We start from the raw sequence: 13,118 nt of genomic DNA on the forward strand, positions 1-13,118 counted from the left end.
CGGTTGACGTTTAAAAATGCTTCGGAACTCTTCCATTGTTTTCGGAATTACGCTGACGTTTAAAAATGCTTCGGAACTCTTCCATTCTTCTCGGAAATCCGTTGACATTTAAAAATAATTCGGAACTCTTCAATTGTTCTCGGAATTCTGCTGACATTTAAAAATGATTCAAAACTCTTCCATTGTTTTTGGAATTCTGCTGGAGTTTAAAAATGCTTCGGAACTCTTCCATTGTTCCCGGAATACCGCTGAAGTTTAAAAATGCTTCGGAACTCTTCCATTGTTCTCGGAAATCTGCTGAAGTTTAAAATGCTTTGGTACTTTTCCATTGTTCTCGGAATTCCGCTGAAGTTTAAAAATGCTTCGGAATTCTTCCATTGTTCTCGGAATTCCGATGAAGTTTAAAAATGCTTCGGAATTCTTCCATTGTTCCCAAAATTCAGCTGAAGTTTAAAAATGCTTCGGAACTCTTCCTTTATTCTCGGAATTCCGCTGATGTTTAAAAACGCTTCGGAACTCTTCCATTGTTCTCAGAATTCTGCTAAAGTTTAAACATGCTCGGAACTCTTGCATTGTTCTCTGAATTCGGCTGACGTTTAAAAATGCTTCGGAACTCTTCCATTGTTCTCGGAATTCTGCAGAAGTTTAAAAATGCTTCGGAACGCTTCCATTGTTCTCAGAATTCTGCTAAAGTTTAAAAATGCTCGGAACTCTTCCATTGTTCTCAGAATTGCGCTGACGTTTAAAAATGCTTCGGAAATCTTCCATTGTTCTCGGAATTCCGCTGACGTTTAAAAATGCTTTGGAACTCTTACATTGTTCTCGGAATTCCGTTGACGTTTAAAAGTGCTTCGGAACTCTTCAATTGTTCTCGGAAATCCGCTGAAGTCTAAATATGCTTCAGAACTCTTCCATTGTTCCCGGAATTCTGCTGAAGTTTAAAAATGCTTCGGAACTCTTCCCTTGTTCTTGGAATTCCGCTGCAGTTTAAAAATGCTCCGGAACTCTTCCATTGTACTCGGAATTCTGCTGAAGTGTAAAAAGACTTCAGAACTCTTCCATTGTTCTCGGAATTCCGCTGAAGTTTAAAAATGCTTCGGAATTCTTCCTTTGTTCCCGGAATTCAGCTGAAGTTTAAAATGCTTTGGAAATCTTCCTTTGTTCTCGGAATTCCGCTGACGTTTAAAAATGCTTCAGAACTCTTCCATTGTTCTCGGAATTCTGATGAAGTTTAAAAATGCTTCGGAACTCTTCCTTTGTACTCGGAATTCCGCTGACGATTAACAATGCTTCGGAAATCTTCCATTGCTCCCGGAATTCAGCTGAAGTTTAAAAATGCTTCGGAACTTTTCCGATGTCCTCGGAATTCTGCTGACGTTTAAAAATGCTTCAGAACTCTTCCATTGATCTCGGAATTGCACTGACGTTTAAAAATGCTTCGGAACTCTTCAATTGTTCTCGGAATTCTGCTGACATTTAAAAATGCTTCGGAACTCTTCCATTGTTCACGGAATTCCGCTGACATTTAAAAATGCTTCGGAACTCTTCCATTGTTCACGGAATTCTGCTGAAGTTTAAAAATGCTTCGGAACTCTTCCGATGTTCTCGGAATTCTGCTGAAGTTTAAAAATGCTTCGGAACTCTTCATTTGTTCTCGGAATTCCGCTGAAGTTTAAAAATGCTTCAGAACTCTTCCATTTTTCCCTGAATTACGCTGAAGCTAAAAATGTTTCGTAACTCTTCCATTGTTAGCGGAATTCTGCTGACGTTTAAAAATGCTTCGGAACTCTTCCATTGTTCTCGGAATTCTGCTGAGGTTTAAAAATGCTTCGGAACTCTTCCATTGTTCTCGGAATTCTGCTGAAGTTTAAAAATGCTTCGGAACTCTTCCATTGTTCTCGGAATTCTGCTGAAGTTTAAAAATGCTTCGGAATTCTTCCATTGTTCTCGGAATTCCGATGAAGTTTAAAAATGCTTCGGAATTCTTCCATTGTTCCCGGAATTCAGCTGAAGTTTAAAAATGCTTCGGAACTCTTCCTTTGTTCTCGGAATTCCGCTGACGTTTAAAAATGCTTCGGAACTCTTGCATTGTTCTAGGAATTCCGCTGACGTTAAAAAATGCTTCGGAACGCTTCCATTGTTCTCAGAATTCTGCTAAAGTTTAAAAATGCTCGGAACTCTTCCATTGTTCTCGGAATTCCGCTGACGTTTAAAAATGCTTTGGAACTCTTACATTGTTCTCGGAATTCCGTTGACATTTAAAAGTGCTTCGGAACTCTTCAATTGTTCTCGGAATTCCGCTGAAGTCTAAATATGCTTCAGAACTCTTCCATTGTTCCCGGAATTCCGCTGAAGTTTAAAAATGCTTCGGAACTCTTCCTTTGTTCTCGGAATTCCGCTGCAGTTTAAAAATGCTCCGGAACTCTTCCATTGTACTCGGAATTCTGCTGAAGTTTAAAATGCTTCGGAAATCTTCCTTTGTTCTCGGAATTCCGCTGAAGTTTAAAAATGCTTCGGAATTCTTCCATTGTTCTCGGAATTCTGCTGAAATTTAAAAATGCTTCGGAACTCTTCCATTGTTCTCGGAATTCTGATGAAGTTTAAAAATGCTTCGGAACTCTTCCTTTGTACTCGGAATTCCGTTGACGATTAACAATGCTTCGGAACTCTTCCATTGCTCCCGGAATTCAGCTGAAGTTTAAAAATGCTTCGGAACTCTTCCATTGTACTCGGAATTCTGATGAAGTTTAAAAATGCTTCGGAACTCTTCCTTTGTACTCGGAATTCCGCTGACGATTAACAATGCTTCGGAACGCTTCCATTGTTCTCGGAATTCTGCTGAAGTTTAAAAATGCTTCGGAACTCTTCAATTGTTCTCGGAATTCTGCTGACATTTAAAAATGCTTCGGAACTCTTCCATTGTTCTCGGAAATCTGCTGAAGTTTAAAATGCTTTGGAAATTTTCCATTGTTCTCGGAATTCTGTTGACGTTTAAAAATGCTTCGGAATTCTTCCATTGTTCTCGGAATTCTGCTGCCATTTAAAAATGCTTCGGAACTCTTCCATTGTTCTCGGAATTCGGCTGACGTTTAAAAATGCTTCGTAACTCTTCCATTGTTCTCGCAATTCCGCTGAAGTTTAAAAATGCTCCGGGACTCTTCCATTCTTCTGGGAATTCTGCTGAAGTTTAAAAATTCTTCGGAATTCTTCCATTGATCTCGGAATTCCGCTGAAGTTTAAAAATGCTTCGGAATTCTTCCATTGTTCCCGGAATTCAGCTGAAGTTTAAAAATGCTTCAGAACTCTTCCTTTGTTCTCGGAATTCCGCTGATTTTTAAAAATGCTTCGGAACTCTTCCATTGTTCTCGTAATTCTGCTGAAGTTTAAAAATGCTTCGGATCTCTTCCATAGCTTCCGGAATTCCACTGAAGTTTAAAAATGCTTCGGAACTCTTCCATTGTTCTTGGAATTCCGCTGAAGTTTAAAAATCCTTCGGAACTCTTCCATTGTTCTCGGAATTCGGATGACGTTTAAAAATGCTTCGGAACTCTTCCATTGTTTTCGGAATTACGCTGACGTTTAAAATTGCTTCGGAACTCTTCCATTGTTCTCGGAAATCCGTTGACATTTAAAAATAATTCGGAACTCTTCAATTGTTCTCGGAATTCTGCTGACATTTAAAAATGATTCAAAACTCTTCCATTGTTCTTGGAATTCTGCTGGAGTTTAAAAATGCTTCGGAACTCTTCCATTGTTCGCGGAATACCGCTGAAGTTTAAAAATGCTTCGGAACTCTTCCATTGTTCTCGGAAATCTGCTGAAGTTTAAAATGCTTTGGAACTTTTCCATTGTTCTCGGAATTCCGCTGAAGTTTAAAAATGCTTCGGAATTCTTCCATTGTTCTCGGAATTCCGATGAAGTTTAAAAATGCTTTGGAATTCTTCCATTGTTCCCAAAATTCAGCTGAAGTTTAAAAATGCTTCGGAACTCTTCCTTTATTCTCGGAATTCTGCTGATCTTTAAAAATGCTTCGGAACTCTTCCATTGTTCTCAGAATTCTGCTAAAGTTTAAAAATGCTCGGAACTCTTGCATTGTTCTCTGAATTCGGCTGACGTTTAAAAATGCTTCGGAACTGTTCCATTGTTCTCGGAATTCCGCTGAAGTTTAAAAATGTTCCGGGACTCTTCCATTCTTCTCGGAATTCTACTGAAGTTTAAAAATTCTTCGGAATTCTTCCATTGTTCTCGAAATTCCGCTGAAGTTTAAAAATGCTTCGGAATTCTTCCATTGTTCTCAGAATTGCGCTGACGTTTAAAAATGCTTCGGAAATCTTCCATTGTTCTCGGAATTCCGCTGACGTTTAAAAATGCTTTGGAACTCTTACATTGTTCTCGGAATTCCGTTGACGTTTAAAAGTGCTTCGGAACTCTTCAATTGTTCTCGGAAATCCGCTGAAGTCTAAATATGCTTCAGAACTCTTCCATTGTTCCCGGAATTCCGCTGAAGTTTAAAAATGCTTCGGAACTCTTCCTTTGTTCTCGGAATTCCGCTGCAGTTTAAAAATGCTCCGGAACTCTTCCATTGTACTCGGAATTCTGCTGAAGTGTAAAAAGTCTTCAGAACTCTTCCATTGTTCTCGGAATTCCGCTGAAGTTTAAAAATGCTTCGGAATTCTTCCATTGTTCCCGGAATTCAGCTGAAGTTTAAAATGCTTTGGAAATCTTCCTTTGTTCTCGGAATTCCGCTGAAGTTTAAAAATGCTTCAGAACTCTTCCATTGTTCTCGGAATTCTGCTGAAATTTAAAAATGCTTCGGAACTCTTCCATTGTTCTCGGAATTCTGATGAAGTTTAAAAATGCTTCGGAACTCTTCCTTTGTACTCGGAATTCCGCTGACGATTAACAATGCTTCGGAACTCTTCCATTGCTCCCGGAATTCAGCTGAAGTTTAAAAATGCTTCGGAACTTTTCCGATGTCCTCGGAATTCTGTTGAAGTTTAAAAATGCTTCGGAACTCTTCCATTTTTCCCTGAATTACGCTGAAGTTCAAAATGTTTCGTAACTCTTCCATTGTTAGCGGAATTCTGCTGACGTTTAAAAATGCTTCAGAACTCTTCCATTGATCTCGGAATTGCACTGACGTTTAAAAATGCTTCGGAACTCTTCAATTGTTCTCGGAATTCTGCTGACATTTAAAAATGCTTCGGAACTCTTGCATTGTTCTCAGAATTCCGCTGACATTTAAAAATGCTTCGGAACTCTTCCATTGTTCACGGAATTCTGCTGAAGTTTAAAAATGCTTCGGAACTCTTCCGATGTTCTCGGAATTCTGCTGAAGTTTAAAAATGCTTCGGAACTCTTCATTTGTTCTCGGAATTCCGCTGAAGTTTAAAAATGCTTCGGAACTCTTCCATTTTTCCCTGAATTACGCTGAAGCTAAAAATGTTTCGTAACTCTTCCATTGCTAGCGGAATTATGCTGACGTTTAAAAATGCTTCTGAACTCTTCCATTGTTGTCGGAATTCTGCTGAAGTTTAAAAATGCTTCGGAACTCTTCCATTGTTCTCGGAATTCTGCTGAAGTTTAAAAATGCTTCGGAACTCTTCCATTGATTTCTGAATTCGGCTGAAGTTTAAAAATTCTTCGGAATTCTTCCACTGTTCTCGGATTTCCGCTGAAGTTTAAAAATGCTTAGGAATTCTTCCATTGTTCCTGGAATACAGCTGAAGTTTAAAAATGCTTCGGAACTATTACTTTGCTCTCAAAATTCCGCTGACGTTTAAAAATGCTTCGGAACTCTTCGATTGTTCTAGGAATTCCGCTGAAGTTTAAAAATGCTTCAGAACTCTTCCATTGTTTTCGGAATTCTGCTAAAATTTAAAAATGCTTCAGAACTCTTCCATTGTTCTCGGAATTCCGGTGAAGTTTAAAAATGCTTCAGAACTCTTCCTTTGTTCTCGGAATTCCGCTGACATTTAAAAATGCTTTGGAACTCTTCCATTGTTACCGGAATTCAGCTGAAGTTTAAAAATGCTTTGGAACTCTTCCATTGTTCTGGAAATTCCGCTGACGTTTAAAACTGCTTCGGAATTCTTCCATTGTCCTGGGAATTCCACTGAAGTTTAAAAATGCTTCAGAACTCTTCCATTTTTACAGGAATAACGCTGAAGTTTAAAAATGCTTCGGAACTCTTCCATTGTTCTCTGAATTCGGCTGACGTTTAAAAATGCTTCGGAACTCTTCCATTGTTCTCGGAATTCCGCTGTTGTTTAAAAATGCTCCAGGACTCTTCCATTCTTCTCGGAATTCTACTGAAGTTTAAAAATTCTTCGGAATTCTTCCATTGTTCTCGGAATTCCGCTGAAGTTTAAAAATGCTTCGGAATTCTTCCATTGTTCCCGGAATTCAGCTGAAGTTTAAAAATGCTTCGGAACTCTTCCTTTGTTCTCGGAATTCCGCTGATGTTTAAAAATGCTTCGGAACTCTTCCATTGTTCTCAGAATTCTGCTAAAGTTTAAAAATGCTCGGAACTCTTCCATTGTTCTCTGAATTTGGCTGACGTTTAAAAATGCTTCGGAACTCTTCCATTGTTCTCAGAATTCCGCTGAAGTTTAAAAATGCTCCGGAACTCTTCCATTCTTCTCGGAATTCTGCTGAAGTTTAAAAATTCTTCGGAATTCTTCCATTGTTCTCGGAATTCCGCTGAAGTTTAAAAATGCTTCGGAATTCTTCCATTGTTCCCGAAATTCAGCTGATGTTTAAAAATGCTTCGGAACTCTTCCTTTGTTCTCGGAATTCTGCTGATGTTTAAAAATGCTTCGGAACTCTTCCATTGTTCTCGGAATTCCGCTGAAGTTTAAAAATGCTTCGGAACGCTTCTATTGTTCTCAGAATTCTGCTAAAGTTTAAAAATGCTCGGAACTCTTCCATTGTTCTCAGAATTCCGCTGACATTTAAAAATGCTTTGGAACTCTGACATTGTTCTCGGAATTCCTTTGACGTTTAAAAGTGCTTCGGAACTCTTCAATTGTTCTCGGAATTCCGCTGAAGTCTAAATATGCTTCGGAACTCTTCCATTGTACTCGGAATTCTGCTGAAGTTTAAAAAGTCTTCAGAACTCTTCCATTGTTCTCGGAATTCCACTGAAGTTTAAAAATGCTTCGGAATTCTTCCATTGTTCCCGGAATTCAGCTGAAGTTTAAAATGCTTTGGAAATCTTCCTTTGTTCTCGGAATTACGCTGAAGTTTAAAAATGCTTCGGAACTCTTCCATTGTTCTCGGAATTCTGCTGAAATTTAAAAATGCTTCGGAACTCTTCCATCGTTCTCGGAATTCAGCTGAAGGTTAAAAATGCTTCCGAACTCTTCCATTGCTCCCGGAATTCAGCTGAAGTTTAAAAATGCTTTGGAACTTTTCCAATGTCCTCGGAATTCTGTTGAAGTTTAAAAATGCTTCGGAACTCTTCCATTTTTCCCTGAATTACACTGAAGTTCAAAATGTTTCGTAACTCTTCCATTGTTATCGGAATTCTGCTGACGTTTAAAAATACTTCAGAACTCTTCCATTGTTCTCGGAATTGCACTGACGTTTAAAAATGCTTCGGAACTCTTCAATTGTTCTCAGAATTCCGCTGACATTTAAAAATGCTTCGGAACTCTTCCATTGTTCACGGAATTCCGCTGAAGTTTAAAAATGCTTCGGAACTCTTCCGATGTTCTCGGAATTCTGCTCAAGTTTAAAAATGCTTCGGAACTCTTCATTTCTTCTCGGAATTCCGCTGAAGTTTAAAAATGCTTCGGAACTCTTCCATTTTTCCCTGAATTACGCTGAAGTTAAAAATGTTTCGTAACTCTTCCATTGTTAGCGGAATTCTGCTGACGTTTAAAAATGCTTCGGAACTCTTCCATTGTTCTCGGAATTCTGCTGAAGTTTAAAAATGCTTCGGAACTCTTCCATTGTTTTCTGAATTCGGCTGAAGTTTAAAAATTCTTCGGAATTCTTCCATTGTTCTCGGAATTCTGCTGAAGTTTAAAAATGCTTAGGAATTCTTCCATTGTTCCTGGAATACAGCGGAAGTTTAAAAATGCTTCGGAACTCTTCCTTTGTTCTCGAAATTCCGCTGACGTTTAAAAATGCTTCGGAACTCTTCCATTGTTCTAGGAATTCCGGTGAAGTTTAAAAATGCTTCAGAACTCTTCCATTGTTCTCTGAATTCCGGTGAAGTTTAAAAATGCTTCAGAACTCTACCTTTGTTCTCGGAATTCCGCTGACATTTAAAACTGCTTCGGAATTCTTCCATTGTCCTGGGAATTCCACTGAAGTTTAAAAATGCTTCGGAACTCTTCCATTTTTACCGGAATAACGCTGAAGTTTAAAAATGCTTCGGAACTCTTCCATTGTTCTCGGAATTCCGCTGAAGTTTAAAAATGCTTCGGAACTCTTCATTTGTTCTCGTAATTCTGCTGACATTTAAAAATGCTTCAAAACTCTTCCATTGTTCTTGGAATTCTGCTGGAGTTTAAAAATGCTTCGGAACTCTTCCATTGTTCCCGGAATTCCGCTGAAGTTTAAAAATGCTTCGGAACTCTTCCATTTTTACAGGAATAAAGCTGAAGTTCAAAAATGCTTCGGAACTCTTCCATTGTTCTCTGAATTCGGCTGACGTTTAAAAATGCTTTGGAACCCTTCCATTGTTCTCGGAATTCCTCTGGAGTTTAAAAATGCTCCGGGACTCTTCCATTCTTCTCGGAATTCTGCTGAAGTTTAAAATTTCTTCGGAACTCTTCCATTGTTCTCGTAATTCTGCTGAAGTTTAAAAATGCTTCGGATCTCTTCCATAGTTTCCGGAATTCGACTGAAGTTTAAAAATGCTTCGGAACTCTTCCATTGTTCTCGGAATTCCGCTGAAGTTTAAAAATCCTTCGGAACTCTTCCATTGTTCTCGGAATTCGGTTGACGTTTAAAAATGCTTTGGAACTCTTCCATTGTTTTCGGAATTACGCTGACGTTTAAAAATGCTTCGGAACTCTTCCATTGTTCTCGGAAATCCGTTGACATTTAAAAATGCTTCGGAACTCTTCAATTGTTCTCGGAATTCTGCTGACATTTAAAAATGCTTCGGAACTCTTCCATTGTTCCCGGAATTCTGCTAAAGTTTAAAAATGCTTCGGAACTCTTCCATTGTTCTCGGAAATCTGCTGTAGTTTAAAATGCTTTGGAACTTTTCCATTGTTCTCGGAATTCTGTTGACGTTTAAAAATGCTTCGGAATTCTTCCATTGTTCTCAGAATTCCGCTGCCATTTAAAAATGCTTCGGAACTCTTCAATTGTTCTCTGAATTCGGCTGACATTTAAAAATGCTTCGGAACTCTTCCATTGTTCTCGGAATTCCGCTGATGTTTAAAAATGCTCCGGGACTCTTCCATTCTTCTCGGAATTCTGCTGAAGTTTAAAAATTCTTCGGAATTCTTCCATTGTTCTCGGAATTCTGCTGAAGTTTAAAAATGCTTCGGAATCCTTCCATTGTTCTCGGTATTCCGCTGACGTTTAAAAATGCTTTGGAACTCTTACATTGTTCTCGGAATTCCGTTGACGTTTAAAAGTGCTTCGGAACTCTTCAATTGTTCTCGGAATTCTGCTGAAGTCTAAATATGCTTCGGAACTCTTCCATTGTTCCCGGAATACCGCTCAAGTTTAAAAATGCTTCGGAACTCTTCCTTTGTTCTCGGAATTCCGCTGCAGTTTAAAAATGCTTCGGAAATCTTCCATTGTACTCGGAATTCTGCTGAAGTTTAAAAAGTCTTCAGAACTCTTCCATTGTTCTCAGAATTCTGCTGAAGTTTAAAAATGCTTCGGAATTCTTCCATTGTTCCCGGAATTCAGCTGAAGTTTAAAATGCTTCGGAAATCTACCTTTGTTCTCAGAATTCCGCTGAAATTTAAAAATGCTTCGGAACTCTTCCGTTGTTTCCGGAATTCCGCTGAAGTTTAAAAATGCTTCAGAACTCTTCAATTGTTCTCGGAATTCCGTTGACGTTTAAAAATGCTTCGGAACTCTTGAATTGTTCTCGGAATTCTACGGACATTTAAAAATGCATCGGAAATCTTCCATTGTTCTCTGAATTCGGCTGACGTTTAAAAATGCTTCAGAACTCCTCCATTTTTCTCGGAATTCCGCTGAAGTTTAAAAATGCTCCGGGGCTCTTCCATTGTTCTCGGAATTCTGCTGAAGTTTAAAAATTCTTCGGAATTCTTCCATTGTTCTCGGAATTCCGCTGAAGTTTAAAAATGTTTCGGAATTCTTCCATTGTGCTCGGAATTATGCTGAAGTTTAAAAATTCTTCAGAACTCTTCCATTGTTCTCGGAATTCTGATGAAGTTTAAAAATGCTTCGGAACTCTTCGTTTGTAATCGGAATTCCGCTGACGTTTAAAAATGCTTCGGAACTCTTCCATTGTTCTCGTAATTCTGCTGAAGTTTAAAAATGCTTCGGATCTCTTCCATAGTTTCCGGAATTCCACTGAAGTTTAAAAATGCTTCAGAACTCTTCCATTGTTCTCAAAATTCCGCTGAAGTTTAAAAATCCTTCGGAACTCTTCCATTGTTCTCAGAATTCGGTTGACGTTTAAAAATGCTTCGGAACTCTTCCATTGTTTTCGGAATTACGCTGACGTTTAAAAATTCTTCGGAACTCTTCCATTGTTCTCGGAAATCCGTTGACATTTAAAAATGCTTCGGAACTCTTCGATTGTTCTCGGAATTCTGCTGACATTTAAAAATGCTTCAAAACTCTTCCATTGTTCTTGGAATTCTGCTGGAGTCTAAAAATGTTTCGGAACTCTTCCATTGTTCCTGGAATTCCGCTGAAGTTTAAAAATGCTTCGGAACTCTTCCATTGTTCTCAGAAATCTGCTGAAGTTTAAAATGCTTTGGAACTTTTCCATTGTTCTCGAAATTCTGTTGACGTTTAAAAATGCTTCGGAATTCTTCCATTGTTCTCGGAATTCCACTGCCATTTAAAAATGCTTCGGAACTCTTCCATTGTTTTCTGAATTCAGGTGACGTTTAAAAATGCTTCGGAACTCTTGCATTGTTCTCGGAATTCCGCTGAAGTTTAAAAATGCTCCGGGACTCTTCCATTCTTCTCGGAATTCTGCTGAAGTTTAAAAATTCTTCGGAATTCTTCCATTGTTCTCGGAATTCCGCTGAAGTTTAAAAATGCTTCGGAATTCTTCCATTTTTCCCGGAATTCAGCTGGAGTTTAAAAATGCTTCGGAACTCTTCCTTTGTTCTCGGAATTACGCTGATGTTTAAAAATGCTTCGGAACTCTTCCATTGTTCTCGGAATTCCGCTGAAGTTTAAAAATGCTTCGGAACTCTTCCATTGTTCTCAGAATTCTGCTAAAGTTTAAAAATGCTCGGAACTCTTCCATTGTTCTCAGAATTGCGCTGACGTTTAAAAATGCTTCGGAAATCTTCCATTGTTCTCGGAATTCCGCTGACGTTTAAAAATGCTTCGGAACTCTTCCTTTGTTCTCGGAATTGCGCTGCAGTTTAAAAATGCTCCGAAACTCTTCCATTGTACTCGGAATTCTGCTGAAGTCTAAAAAGTCTTCAGAACTCTTCCATTGTTCTCGGAATTCCGCTGAAGTTTAAAAATGCTTCGGAATTCTTCCATTGTTCCCGGAATTCAGCTGACGTTTAAAATGCTTCGGAAATCTTCCTTTGTTCTCGGAATTCTGCTGAAGTTTAAAAATGCTTCGGAACTCTTCCTTTGTACTCGGAATTCCGCTGACGATTAACAATGCTTCGGAACTCTCCCATTGCTCCCGGAATTCAGCTGAAGTTTAAAAATGCTTCGGAACTTTTCCGATGTCCTCGGAATTCTGTTGAAGTTTAAAAATGCTTCGGAACTCTTCCATTTTTGCCTGAATTACACTGAAGTTCAAAATGTTTCGTAACTTCCATTGTTAGCGGAATTCTGCTGACGTTTAAAAATGCTTCAGACCTCTTCCATTGTTCTCGGAATTGCACTGACGTTTAAAAATGCTTCGGAACTCTTCAATTGTTCTCGGAATTCTGCTGACATTTAAAAATGCTTCAGAACTCTTCCATTGTTCTCAGAATTCCGCTGATATTTAAAAATGCTTCGGAACTCTTCCATTGTTCACGGAATTCCACTGAAGTTTAAAAATGCTTCGGAACTCTTCCTTTGTTCTCGAAATTCCGCTGACGTTTAAAAATGCTTCGGAACTCTTCCATTGTTCTAGGAATTCCGCTGAAGTTTAAAAATGCTTCAGAACTCTTCCATTGTTCTCGGAATTCTGCTGAAATTTAAAAATGCATCGGAACTCTTCCATTGTTCTCGGAATTCCGGTGAAGTGTAAAAATGCTTTAGAACTCTTCCTTTGTTCTCGGAATTCAGCTGACATTTAAAAATGCTTTGGAACTCTTCCATTGTTACCGGAATTCAGCTGAAGTTTAAAAATGCTTCGGAACTCTACCATTTTTCCCTGAATTACGCTGAAGCTAAAAATGTTTCGTAACTCTTCCATTGTTAGCGGAATTCTGTTGACGTTTAAAAATGCTTCGGAACTCTTCCATTGTTCTCGGAATTCTGCTGAAGTTTAAAAATGCTTCGGAACTCTTCCATTGTTCTCGGAATTCTGCTGAAGTTTAAAAATACTTCGGTACTCTTCCATTGTTCTCGGAATTCTGCTGAAGTTTAAAAGTGCTTCGGAACTCTTCCATTGTTTTCTGAATTCGGCTGAAGTTTAAAAATTCTTTGGAATTCTTCCATTGTTCTCGGAATTCCGCTGAAGTTTAAAAATGCTTAGGAACTCTTCCATTGTTCCTGGAAAACAGCTGAAGTTTAAAAATGCTTCGGAACTCTTCCTCTGTTCTCAAAATTCTGCTGACGTTTAAAAATGCTTCGGAACTCTTCCATTGTTCTAGGAATTCCGCTGAAGTTTAAAAATGCTTCAGAACTCTTCCATTGTTCTCGGAATTCTGCTGAAATTTAAAAATGCTTCGGAACTCTTCCATTGTTCTGGGAATTCCGGTGAAGTTTAAAAATGCTTCAGAGCTCTTACTTTGTTCTCGGAATTCCGCTGACATTTA

This window comes from Phyllobates terribilis, unplaced genomic scaffold (genome assembly GCF_046119375.1).
Source record: "Phyllobates terribilis strain yellow unplaced genomic scaffold, ASM4611937v1 Scaffold_9__5_contigs__length_417890890, whole genome shotgun sequence".
NCBI classification, from domain to species: Eukaryota; Metazoa; Chordata; class Amphibia; order Anura; family Dendrobatidae; genus Phyllobates; species Phyllobates terribilis.